Here is a 14,448-nt window from a genome sequence, read left to right on the forward strand (position 1 = left end):
GTAAGGACTATACTATAGTTGGTTATAGCTTGTTTCCAGGTTTTTCAGAAAACAGATCAGAGGTTTAGCACGCTGAAGAAAGGTGCCTCTGACACAACTGCATTCTATAAAAGTGTGTCATCTGTAATAATCTTGGTTTGTGGGCTTTGTAGGATTATTTATAAGAGATGGCTGGAACAGAAATGACATGAGACTAAACTGTAGCAAAATATGTTCTTTGTATGGTCCAAATACTTCTGTAATACATTTTTAAAAGAGGCATTACTTGAAGGTATTGTAATAACCTATTTCTATTAAATCATTATCAAAGCCCTCTTAATTGTATTATATGACATATTTTTTGTGAAAAATAAGGTAACATAATCCCTTCAAGTATTTTCAAACTAGAGTATCATGCTTGATTTATAAACTATTATCCAGTTCTTCTCTTATAACTGACAAATGCTCAATGCTTTATCAGTCTGGCACCAAAGCTGATGGTACTTCAGACAGCCTTGTCTGCATAGCCACAGGAAAAGCTTTAGCAATCACATATTAGGTAGGAACTTTAACCTTCCTTATACCAGGTCAATTATCCAGTTGACTGAAAGAGTCATCCAGCCTGTGACTCCTACTAAAGCTAGTTATTTGATTCACAACATGTTCTTTAGCTACCCCTTTTGAAGTCATAGGCACTAAGTTATAGTTCCTAAGACTATTCATAATGCTATTTCACAGAACAGTAAGTATAATGTAGCACTAAGCATTCTTCACATTGAAGGTAAAACAGTTCCTGTATGAAACATAAAGAAATACAACTGATGTGGGACAGGGATGCAGTTATCCTGTCTATACATATAGTACCAGAACACCTTATAGAATCGCAGTGAAGTAAATGATATAAAAATGGACATATTTAGGATTAAAATAACTTGAACTGGTTTGTTCTCAAATGTTTGTTAATCTCTCATGAAGTTGCATATGTGACAATTGTTTTCCCTTTTAAATTGCTACAGGTCTCTGAACAGATTTTCCCTGGAAATTGAAGCATCACACCACTTTTTTTTTTTAATGCATCCAATCCTCCAGTCCAATCAAAACTGGATGCCACTTTGATTTCTCTAACAAAGATGCAGGTTAGGTTTTTTTAATACATATCCTAACTGGAGGAAAAGTCAAATGGTTTTGTAATGAAATACACTGACTAGATTTTGTTTCATTCACACATACACACAAAACAAGCCACATTTTGCTATTATAATGAAATCAGTTAACAGCAGTTTATTAAAATTCTCATTTTTAAAATTTAAAACTAATCATTTAAACAATTCAGAGTTTCATAAAAATTGCAGAGCAACAGATGATTTTATATAGGGAAAAATTGTGTTTTTCATAATTTTAGTAGTGTTTGAGCCTTAAGGTTTCTAAAGTACTGAACTGTGTTTGTTAAATCTATTTATTTTAGGTATCTTGGGTAAGGTACTCTTCTACTTGTTCTGTCTGGGACAGGAGGTACACCAGTCACTTCTATTTGATCCATCAGGTAAATACTGAGTTTTAATATTAGCAGGTATATTTATGGAATGGATACCAGAAGGGCTGCATATAGAAGAGGGTATTATACACACATGTGTAATGTAACCTCATTCCACTTGTATCATATTAATATGTTACATCCTGCCAAAATAACGAGAGAAAAAGCTTGCTTGGGTGATTGGTAAAAACAGGGATATGGCAGGCAAGGTGTACGATGCATCAGAGGGTTTAATAGAGAAATTATAAAATGGAACTGAACCTAGAAAATAAAAGGAAGGTGAACAAAGAAAGGAAGATGGAGAAAAAAGAAATTATACAAAACATAACAACGACATAATGATCAGCAAAGGAAACAGGAGATCTCTATAGAAAGGCAGGAGAGGCATTGTAGATATTACTAGACAATTAAACTAAGGAGTATATGGGACCAATGCCAGAACAGACATAAATTTTCCAAAGAAGGAAGAAGATATACTGAAAGAGATCAAGATCACAGTTCGAATGAGGATCAGGAGATTGGAAAGTCTAAATAATGAAAAAATTCCAGGACCAGAAGCTTGTCATTAGCAAGCAAGCCACTTGCACGTCTAGAAAAAAGCTATGGGCCCAATTTTCTACTTTATTTTTTGTGTGTTCTGTCACCACAGTCCAAGTACAATGTGGGTATAAAATAATGCCATTTTGATGCATGTCTTCATTAGCCAGGCATAAGTGACTACAGATTTTTCAAGGCTATGAAATGGAGAAACAGATCCAGAAACTTGGAGATGTGTGTTTAAAGTTGCTTTGATGACAAAGAAGATACTTAGGACCCCTCTACACATGCAGGTAAATCTGTGATAGACTCTAATGCCTGATCCATGCAATTATGCCTCCTGCTATGCCACGTGTGCATGGCAAGAGGCATGATTATAGGATAGTGCATTATATCCCATTGCTCTTTATTGCTGGTGCAGGGGAAGCCTGATCCCAGGCTCCTCTTGCACTGGCAAGAAGGAAGCTCCCATGGGTGAGAGCAGCCACACTCTCATATCTTTGGGGGTTTCACAGATCCCCAGGACAGCCATACCTCTGGCTGCCAGGATCCATCTGGGAATGGTGCACCCATGGTGTGTCTGATGGGGCTCCCAGCCTCAGGGGAGACCCTGCTACATGTGCAAATTAAAGCTGGATAGCAACCAGCTATAAAGTTAGTACACATTTTTTAGGTCTACCTTTATATCTGGTTGGAGCTTTTTATGGCATGATAGCTACTTTGCAGTGTAGCTGGTTTCAAGATAATTGCACAATTAACTGGTTTAATTGAGTAATACCTGTAACGTGTACAGGGGGCCTTAGGGCTAGAGCAGAAGTGCTTAATTTTAAATAGCAGGAGTGAAGTCATCCTTACATGGTGGTGTTTTTAGGGAGCCACCAGACTATACCACTGGTTATTGCAGCAAAAACACAGTGTTAATGTATTGATACTTTGACCTATGTTGAAGTATTTTAACTGTGATCCCACTTCAAATATAGGTACAAGATGCTGATACAGTATCCCCATATATCATCACTCTAACTCTAATTCTTAACAAGAATAAGAAAGGTGTAAGTACTGTTATGATTAGTTCCTTATTTATATGCTACTGGTACAATGTCTTAAACTCTTGTTTCTTAATTAACTCTTACATACATTTTACATTCTTGGTTTAGAATTTTAATGTAAAATTTCAACTGGACCCCTCAATCAAGACAATGGTAACTTTTAAAAACAGCTAAATTATTTAGGTTAGGAACCAATGTTGAATTTATCCCTAGACAAACTGTGCCTGTGCTTGTTCCATAACAGAAATATCTGGATATAAAACATGTACACACATCTCCCTTCTAATCAGAATTAAGTGGACAGCTAAATAGACCGTCACTTTTCTACCACTGATTCAGTTATGCAATCCCAGGACAACCATTCAGATGTTGCAATGTCCCGGAGCAAACTGTTTCTATTTCTTATCCTGTGAACACTTTTAGGATTTTAACAATGAACAAGGATAGCATTTTGTCCTGGAATAAAATGCCTTATTGCCCTATGTGAATATAGTCCAATGACTTCCAATTAAATTTGTATTCCAGTCTTTTTTTAAATGTTAGCCAAACTGTAAATTACTATGATTTGTTCAGAGAATTGCATAGGAGATTGAATCAATCATGGCTACATCCTTTCCTGTTTAGGTGCCAGAACTGTAAATATTGGATGCATGCAAATATGAATTCTGCAGACTCCTTCCTGCAGGGCTGACTTGAGACACCTTGGCAGAGAAAGAGAATACTGAGACTGCCCGCACGCACATAGCCCAGTAATGGCTATTAAGTAGCTTCAAGAGCCCTGTATTTTATCAGTCCTATAATATCTAACCATTTATGTTGACAGTAGAATTGGTATTCAAGCTAGTCATTTTAATCCAATTTAGCTGACTAATATATCTGTATGTAACGGACTTCCATTTGCAGTTCAAGGAAAGCTAAGGTGCTGTGGTAGTGTCCCTGACACTATTTGCTATTCATGTCTCACTGCAGGGTCCTGAACTAACTTTAGTGAGTGCCTGAGGTACAGAGACACTAGTTTATTTGTTTTGCCAATAATTGTCCCCTTTGCCTGGAGAGGCTTTAAAATTGCTTCTATATTTAGAAACAAGATTGGACTGTTAAGGCTGCCTGTCACAGGTTCACCTCTTCTTAGATCTGTTTATTCCAAATAGACTATTTCCCAATTTAGTCCATTATGGAGTTTGATTAATGCATCTGCCCGACACTATGTCCAAGAACACTAGAATCTTTTATCATATTGCTGGAAAGCAGTATGACTGCCACTTGAGGTTTACAGGGACATTGGTTGTTTAAAGTTTTATTGCCTTTTTTTCTGAACAAACATTATTTGATTCTCTTGATATTTTTATTCTGCCATATTTGTTTGAAAAAATGACAACATATCATTTTGAAAATTACTAAAGGTCTATTCCTACCCTGAGGCACATCCAGGCAATTTATAGGAAAAAAAATAAACTTCCAGCAGGTCAAAATTGGGCTCTGTTTTAGTACTACTGGCTTGAACTTGATTCCCCAAGTGACCAGGGGCGAGTGAACAGGAACAGCAAACAGGGCAGTTTGCAAGCAGTTCACAGGTCAGCTTACCACTCTCCTCCTTGAAGGAAACCTTTAAAGGTATGTTCTTTCTTTTAATTAAGAGTAACTAATCCACATATATTTAGTGTAAGTAGCTAACATTCAGCCATAGACCAATACTTAAGCCCCTTGTTTAACTAGAGGGCAGAGCAAGGGGAAGCTCACTATGGAGTTTGCACAGAAACTCTCTCTCTTACCTTCCTTCACTGTAAGCTTGGTGACAGGAAGCAGGCTAGTGGGGAAAGGGGAACCTTACAGGGCCAAAAATCAGCAAACAGCTTACAGGTGAGTTTGCTGGAGAAAGTCTGCTTGGAGACGGGCAGGAAGAGAGGGGTGGTGGATTGTAAGGTAAATAGAAAAGAGAAACAAATTTAAGAGACCCAGAGAGATGGCTGGAAGACACTGCAATGCCAGAGACACTGCCACTGACGGCTCTTTCTCTGCTTGCACTGCAGAGAAAGAGGGTGGTCTATGCAGGCAGGACCACCCACTGTCAAGGTTTCCACACAGGTCCTGGTTTGTCACTATGGAGACTGTGGCTTGCAGGTTCCTTCCAGTGACAGCCAGGTTGGGGAGTGCCCGCAATGTCTGCAGTGCCTCCTGATGGTAACCCTCAGCGAGAATGTAAGAGAGCTACAGGAAGAGGTGGCGAAGCTCTGAAGCATCCTCTGCCACGAGACTTCATCAATTCACTGCTCTAGAACTGTGGAAGAAGGACTGCCAGTGGCAGCACCAGAGAAAGAGGTGGGCATAGACTCCTAGGAAAGTGGAAGCTGGAAGCTTGTGACCTCTGGCAGTAAGTAAGCAGAAGTCTTCATGTCCACCTTCAGCAGTTTGGCTGGAGAAGAGATGTGGAGCCCTAGCAACAGAGGAGGAGCACATTTCATTAGTGGAAGAGGCCACGCCAGGCATCCCCAAGGTTGCCAAGGTTGAGACCACTGCCACAAAGAGGAAGCAAGAGGAGGTAGTGATGGTGGAGATTCCCTTCTGTGGCAGGCACAGGCATCCATCTACCGGCCACACCTGTTGTCTCAGGAGGCCTGCTGCTTGCCTGAAGCTGGACCTGACATGTCACAGAAGGATTACCAAGACTCATCTAGCCCTTAGGCTATTATCCCATGTTCTTCATCCACATGAACATCCATGATACTGCCAGAGGGGGCCCTGAACAGACCAAAAGTGACTACAGGCTCTAGGCCCAAGGGCAAAGGGGACAGGGATTCAGGTGGTATCCTCAAAACTTCTGGTCAAGGGGAAGGGCCAGAGCAGGAACAGATATATCCTGAAGACCAATAAATTCCTTGGCTGTACAGATGGCATCATCAGCAGGGCTTTGGCTTCTTCAACCATGGGATGTTGTTCCAAGAATAAGGATTGCTAGGAAGAGACGGGATCCCCTGATGAATAGAGGAAAAAGTATCTTCACAGACAGGCCCATTAACCTAGTGAGGAGGGCATTAAACTAGGTTTGCCAGAAGATGAATACCGAAGCTCTGAGAGAGGTGGGGAAGTAGGTGACCTGGAGTAAACAGAAGCAGGATATGAGGCCTTCTCATTCTTCCAGAGAAAGTAGGGCAATTGGCTAGTAACCTCAGATGTCTATACATGAATGCGTGGATCCTTGGAAACATGAAGGAAGAATTGGGAGTCCTCACACAGTCCCAGGACTATTCTAATACTGAGAGCTCCCCCTGAAAATGATAACAGAAGGCGTGAATGTGTTGATGCTGCCACAATGACTAGTAATTTTAATTACTTTCTCCAGCGTGTTTTCCTTAGTAGTACTTCTAATACTCACCATCCACATTTCACTGGGAACACCCAAGTTGTTATTCCTGTGAATATCATCTGGATAGTGTTCTATTGTATGGCATTTCATGAAATACTGTGGAGCTGTTTGGTGCTTGCAGAAACATACTTTAAGGCCTGTGCTAAATTTGCAAATCATCTAACTGAAAAACTGTTTCTGTATTCCTGTGGGGGTGAGATGTGATGATTGTCAGGCTTCTTTTGGTTATAACAGTGATGAAAAAGTGATTTATATCATGGCATTTGCAAAATCTTGCTATTTATATATCTAGTTTATGAATCCTTTTTTCTGATGCTTAGAGTTGCCTTGACTTCTAGTGTTTGATACTGTGCCACAGCTCAATATCCTGTCTGGAGGGACTAACACTGAGTTCCATCCAGTTTTCTGTTCAGTTTTGAGTCTCTTCCTGCAATATTTTAAACCCTATGGCATGTCCCCCATCTTGGAACACTATCTACCCTCCATAATCTTTTGTCTGGACTTCTCAACAAGTTAATGGACCTGTCAGTAGTAGCAAAGGATCATATCCTCTATCTGCAAAACATCTTTGACATCTGACTTGCTTGCAACAGCTAAGTCTTTCCTTTTGTTTTCTATCTTGTCTTCACGTTTTTGTAGTTGGCAGCCAATGTGAATAATGTCTCATTTAGGGACAGTAAGTTAAAGGGCAAGTCGTTGCTGAAGTTGTTATGCATTAACTGTGTGCTATAGTTTCATAGTTAGTAGGGTCGGAAGGGACCTGAGCAGATCATCAAGTCCAACCCCCTGCCTTGGCAGGAAAAAGTACTGGGGTCAAACGACCCCACCAAGTTGATTGTCAATCCTTGTCTTAAAGACCCCCAGGGTAGGAGCCAGCACCACTTTGCTTGGAAGTTGGTTCCAGATCCTAGCCACCCTGACAATGAAGTAGCGCCTCCTAACGTCTAATCTGAATTTACCCTCTGCCAGCTTGTGACCGTTATTTCTAGTCACTCCTGGTAGTGCTCGGGGGAACAGGGACTCCCCCAGTGCCTGCTGGTGCCCTCTGACTAATTTGTAACAGGCCACTAGATCCCCCCTCAGCCTTCTCTTATGGAAGCTGAACAGGTTCAGGTCCCGTAGCCTCTCCTCGTAGGGCCTGCCCTGCTGCCCCCGATCATGAAAGTGGCTCTCCTCTGGACCCTATGCTATAATTGTATATGTCATTATATTAACTGTATATGTTATGCTATATAACTGGCTCTTTTATGAGAATTCTCTGTGAACTATATATTGAATTCTGCAGGTGTAATAGTTTTCTGAAAATTAAGCAAGCTCACTCACTGTTCTAAATGTCTGTTCTGACCCACTTACACAGGTGTGTTTCTGTGCAGATTTCAAACCTATGTAAAATTGCTTTTTTAAATGTTCAGTGTAGTTTTCAGACTCAAAATCTGTCTTCAGATGTTGCGGAACTGTTTGCAATTTAAGCCATATCCAACCTGAGCATCAAGAATGCCTGGATTGGACCTGGTAGTGAAAAATCAAAGAGTTCAAATTTCACCTCCTTTTGATAAAAAAGTAGTAAAAAGTTTGAATTCAAAAAGTGCTTTGGATTCATGCTTCCAGGTCAGATTTCTGTCTACTAGAAACGTTGGTTTACTATATATAAAAGTGTTTCCTGTGTAAGTTTCAATCACTGTAAACTAGTGTCACAGGACGGGGAACCCTAGGAGTGGCCGGGAGCTCTCCTGGTGCCCCTACTGTGCCAAGTTGCCCGTCTAGCACCCTCGTTCTCGCCCACCACGACTTCGATGATTCTATAATATTAATAGGAGGCTGCCTTTACTTGACCCCTTGCACCCGGTACTCTTACCCGTCCGGTCCCTGCTCTATACAAATAGATTCTGGTGCCCCGACCCTATGGGCGTTGCGTGGCTCCTTCCACCCCTAATACCACGCCCCAAGTCTCTCAGTTGTTCCGGACGTTCTCTCGTCTACGCTTTCCTTAGCAGCCCTATCCGCGGCCTCTATTCGTATGTTCACCCTCACCGGGCCTCTTACTCCTGTGCTCACCCTCACCGGGCTCCCAATTCAATGCACACGCCCTCTCCAGGGGCCTCTCTATGTACGCACCCTCTCCAGGGGCCTCTCACTAAGCTCGCCCCCGTCTGGGGCTTCTCGATAAGGTTTGCCCCCTTTCTGGGGCCTCTCAATAGGTTCAGCCCCTTTCTGGGGCCTGTCTCCCCGCGCTCTCGCCTGCACTGGGGCCTGTCTCCCCGCGCTCTCGCCCACCTGCACTGGGGCCTAACTCCACATGATTCCCGCAGTCACCTGCACTGGGGCCTCGTCTCCTGCGCTTCCCGCAGACGGGGCTCAGGTGGCCATAGCCGTGCCTGGCCCCCTGACCCTCCTTCTGGGTCTTACGCCTAACATGGGCTCCTCACCATCGGTCTATCTCGCGCTCATGCAACTGGAGCTCAGGCGGCCATAGCCATGCCTGGCTCCCAAGACCCCCTTCTTAGGGTCATATGCCCCACTGAGCTTATCCGACTACCGCCCACATGGGGCTGGGGTCACGACACCCCAAACGCAGCGCCACCCCAACGCCAAACTGCTGTGCCTTCTCTGGCACCTGACTGCTGCGCCCTCCCAGGGCACCAGGAACTCCCACGCTACTGGGGAGCTCCCTTGAGGCCTCCTCCAACCCCTACAGCCTCACCTGGTCCTCCAGTGTTAGACAAACAACCAAACAGAAACCATAAAGCCAAGAGCCAACCGGCTGTAACACAAAAGAAGCCTCCTGGCTATAACATACATTCTGTGCCACCCTGGCTATTCTTCATCCCTGTCAGGGTTCTCTCCACCCTGTACCATCATGCAGGCAATCAGGCTGCACTACGCTGCTCTGCAGCAGCGCTCCTGCTGCTCAGGTTGCCAGAGGGGAACTGACTTCTGGCCTCAGCCTGACTGCTTATAAGGGCCAGGCCCTGCCCCCTTCTAGCCAGCTGACCAGATTGGTTGCCCCGGCAACCCTCACCTGTGCTGCCCTGCTGACTGGCAGCTAAGCCCCTATCACCATTGCCAGTAGCAAGCACCCTAGTGCCTGCTACACATCTCCCCCTCCCAAGTTTGAGCCTTATTAGGAGCGGGGCGCGGACGTGCCCAGCGACAACTAGCTTGAAAAATGTTACCCGGACAGCATCTTTTCAAATGATAGGATTAAAATAATTTAATCCTCCCTACTCCCCAGCTTTATAAATAAAGGATAAGAAGTGTGTGCATACTGAAGGAAAGTTTCTGGGGGGGTGGGGAGGGGAGGGCAGCAGGAAGGGTTATAATTTAAAGGCTTTGTTAGAAGGCTGAAAATATGTGACTAATCTGTTGTTTTCATATTCACATTGGACATGTACTGGTGTGCAGTACTGCACAGTAGACTAGTGTGCTGTGCAGTAAAGCATCACTTTCTACATGTGTGTGACTAGTAGGGCAGTGTAGGTTTACTGCATTGTTGGATAGTCCCATCAAACACAAGTTTTCATAGTTTCATAGTTTCTAGGGTCAGAAGGGACCTGAGCAGATCATCTAGTTTGACCCCCTGCCATGACAGGAAAGAATACTGGGGTCAAATGACCCCAGCAAGATGTTCATCTAACCTCCTCTTAAAAACCCCCAGGGTAGGAGCCTGCACCACTTCTCTTGGAAGTTGGTTCCAGATCCTAGCTGCCCTGACCGTGAAGCTCTGGTGGCAGAGTAAATTACTGCACTTAAATGCATGTGTAAACGGTGATATCCAGATTACTTTACTCCAGCTCATATTGTGAATTGTCAATTAGTCAATTAGTGTAATTCACATTGGCTGCCAAGTACAATATCAATTAATGTCAGTTAGTCCACTGGGATGTGTTTATTATTAGTTTGAATGAAATGAGAAATTATGAATTAGTTAAGTTTACAGCTGACTTTGCTCTACTAGTTAATTGTATGACATGGGGTATAATTCAAGCAAAATTTGTCTCAATGGGAAAATAGTTTAGCGCTGTTGTTCAAAAACAGGTGCCACTAAATAGATTAATATTATACAGGTTTTTAAATTTCTGAATAAGCAAACAGCTCTCTCCTGACATGCATTTCCTGTAGCAGCATTATATATGAATTTTAACAGGGTAGAGTCACCCTTTGATGATATAATATTACAGTCACTCTGTTTTGTTTTCTGTCATGGGTTTTTCAGTGACTCGGGTCCTGACACAGTTTGTGTGCCACGTTGACAGCTCTCCAATTAGGTCACTGACACCCATGGGCCATGTGTAGATGAAACAAGGGGTGTGTGTACACGACACTTTAAAGTGGGATAAATGCTTTTGCACCACTTTAATGGTGTCAGTGTTTGCACACCTCAGCAATGTATTGCGCATTAATTCCAGCCACTGTAGGAAATTCGGCAGTGTAAAGCACCTTAAATGATTTGGGATGCAGCAAACTAAAACTCTGAGGAGTTTTAGTTTGCTGCCCCTACAGCTGCGGCGTGAAGCTCAGGGACTCTGCAGCAAGCCCAGGCAGGCAGGCCCCACCCAAGAAAAGTGGCAAGCCCAATTTTTCCCTCCCCTCCTTGCCACCCCAAGGCCTGCCTGCCTGCATGAACTGTGTGGGGGCCCAGTGCTTCCCTTTATGGCTGCGGTGCCCCCCAGGACCACCTGAGCCGGGTGCCTGCAGGCGGGTGTCACCTGGTGGGGGGGGGCACCGCTGCTGCAGGGGGAAGCACCACCACCCCTCCCCTACAGCCCAGGGACAGCTCCACCAACCAGCAGCTCATCTTCCCCTCCCTTCCACTGGCAAGGCAGGTAAGTGTGGGATGTGTGCATGACATGGGGGTTTAAAGGGCCCTAAATTGAAGTGGTGGGTTTAAAAACACACCCATGGTAATCAAAGTCCAAAAGAAATGCACAGTCTTCCATCCCCATCTGTAGCCCTTCTTCTTTCTGGGCCCAGCTTTCCTGGGCTCCATTTAATTTGTTCTTCCCCGGTTTTAATACTAGTTAATGAAGTGATACTCTAGTTCACAAAGCTTATGTTCTATATATCTCTTATTTAGTTAGCCTATAAGGGCCCCTCTACCCATGGCACTTGTGCATGGCAGGAGGTATGACTGTACGATTGCATATTGAATACCATCATACCTTCATTGTCCATGCATAGGGATCCTGATCCCAGGTTCCCCCTACATTGGCAAAAATCAAGCTTCCAAAACTGGGATTCCCCTCAGTTGAGGGGCTTCCATATGCAATCACTATGTACCCCCAGGGCTAGGGGATCATAGCTGTTGAAATCTTCCAGCCTCAGGGGTGTGTGAAACCCCTGAGGCTGCAGGCTTGTAGCTGCTGCACTCCCCCAGCCTCAGAGGCTTCATGAACTCCTGAGGCTGGGAAATCATAGCCTCCATAATCCCCTGGCTCTGGGGGTTTCACAGACCCCCAGGGAAACCATGCCACTCAGGTGCCAGGACCCAGCTGGGTCCCAGCACCCAGCATCTGCAGCTGTGGGATTCTGGGTCCTTGTGCTGCCTCATTAGGGGAGACCCTGCTACATGTGCAAATTAAAGCTGGACAGCAACCAGCTATACAGTTAGTACACTTTTTGAGGTCTCCCTTTGTAATAGGTTGGAACTGGAGCTTTTTTATGGCAGGCTAGGTATTTTGCACAGATAGCTGATGTCAAGGGAACTGCACAATTAACATGTTAATTACTTGATACCTGTAACACAGAGAGGGGGCCTAATGTGCATATCTGCCTGACTTGAGACTTAAATGGCTAATTACGTCTTTTAATACTGGTTCTCACTGCACCTTCTGCCAGTGTGATAGCATGCAGAAAATGCACCTGCAACCTATAGCAAAGTTTCCATGCCTGGAAGTAGTTTTGAATTATTGTTATAGGTAACAATAGCATTATCTGCACAACACTTCATCCCTATTCTCTTTTCTTTTCAGGACCCCTTTTGTCTGGTGCCTAGATTCTTTGGAAAGTCCTTTCCCTTAAACCATTCCCCCTACCTTTTATCTTGGGCCCTGTGGCAGGGTACTAGTGGTGCCTGCCACTTTAAGGCCTAGATCAAACACTCAGCAGGTGTTTGATTACAGTGGCCATTTTAGAACTCTAGCTACCTATATAAACAAGAGCAGCTTACTGCTGGGAGCCAGGCAAGAAACATTAATTATCTGGCTGAGCTGCTACATGGGAACATCTTGCAGGTAGAAGCAGGAGGCTCTGGCCCTCGGTATAACCTAAAACTTCACCCTGCCAGGAGTGGGTGGTCTGGTGGGGCTCGCAGTGGTGTGGGAACCCCAGAAAAATGCCTCGCCAGTTCCCAACCCAGTGAAGGGTGAGTAAGGGCACCTTAACTCCAGCCCTCACCTTTTGGTGACTTATTTGAACCATCTAATCCAGGAAGGCCAGGGAAGCTTCTTGAAGCACCTGAGCCTGCTGGGGTGAGTGACCCCACAGGGCCAGGCACACTTTGTGAAGCACCTGAGCCAGGAATGGGGGACCCCGATCCCTGAGTTCAGGCAGATGGCTTATACCTAACTGAGGGACCCAGCTGGTCCATGCTGGGTCCAGGACCCAGACAGAGGTCAAAAGGGCCAGGGACCCACCACAAGGAACACCCTTAAGAATAGAGAAGATCAGGGTCCCAACTGGCCTGAGATGGGGTTGGGGCTTAAAGGGAAGCCAAAGATCCCAGGGAAGGGGCCACAGCTAATGGGCGAAGGGGACAGTTGAGTTGGCTGCCTGAGATGTCATCTGTGAGGCTTGGGCTATGGTGTAGGGGAGGAACAAAGCCGCAGATAGCCCCCGCCCCAATATCAGGGTGTATAATGGGCAGCCTCCCACTTAATTATTACATCAATATTATTACATCAAGGTGTGGCAGGAGAGAGAGGTGGGTGGCTGACCTGTAGACAGGGCAGTTCAGTGCTTGCACCGGGCATGAAAGCTTGCCCCTGTCAGAGGCTCTAAATTCTTCCCCAAGGGAATTGGACTCCAATTTGGCTAAAATACTAATTTTTCAGGCTCACCATCCTCAGGGAATATTTTTCTAAACTGTTGGCTTCATCTCACTGAACTCCAGATACTCTTTAACCTCTTGCGTATTATTGTTACTTGTATGTTGCAATGTGGAACTGCTAGGTACACCTCTTTCCAAAAGAATTTATAGTCCTTAGTTAGACTCCCCATACTGATAATTAGATGCCTAAGAATGGTATTCACAGAACGCTGACATGCTAAAGAAACTAAACAGAAGGAAATACTAAAAAGATCTTACTGCTCAAAGGTAGTTACCTTCCTAAAGTTAAATGCATGGGTCAGGTAAGCCCTTTTCTCAAAACAAAACAAACAAACAAATGACTAATAACACTGCTGCTGGCTTCCCATCAAATTATGTACTTAGAGTACTCTCTACTCTAATTTAGAGCAAGAATTTTAAAATAGGATGTCTACATCAGGTGCCCTCCCCATAAGAGTCTTAAATATCATGACTGGAGTGCTGTCCTTCTCTCCTGTTGTAGCTTTTCCATGTTGAATTAAAAAAGTAAATATTAATTGAACTAGGGGGAGTGAGGGAGAAAGTGACTGCCTCAATGACCTTGGTTAGAGCACTTGCCTGGGATGTGGGAAAATTGGATTCAAGGCACTGCTCCTATAAATACTGAATTGGCTATGAAATAGCTCCAACAGGACTCTCAGGGGTAGTCCACCTTAGAACAATGTCCTGGCACTTTCCTAGTATGTGGAAGATCTAGGTTCAGTTCCCTGTTCCAAACTAGACAGAGTACAGTTTTGAGAATGGACCTGCCACTTGCATGCCTTCCTCACTGGGGCAGTCACTAGCCAGCCTCAAGGAGTCTTGTCCCTGGCTGTTGTTTGCTCAAGTTCTGATTTGGGTAGTGTAAGCAACCTTACTGATTGGTCTGTTGGTGAAATAGGCAACACCTTGTTTGAGAATC

Source organism: Crocodylus siamensis, chromosome 2, assembly GCF_052110815.1.
Source record: "Crocodylus siamensis isolate JL-2025a chromosome 2, ASM5211081v1, whole genome shotgun sequence".
Taxonomy (NCBI): domain Eukaryota; kingdom Metazoa; phylum Chordata; order Crocodylia; family Crocodylidae; genus Crocodylus; species Crocodylus siamensis.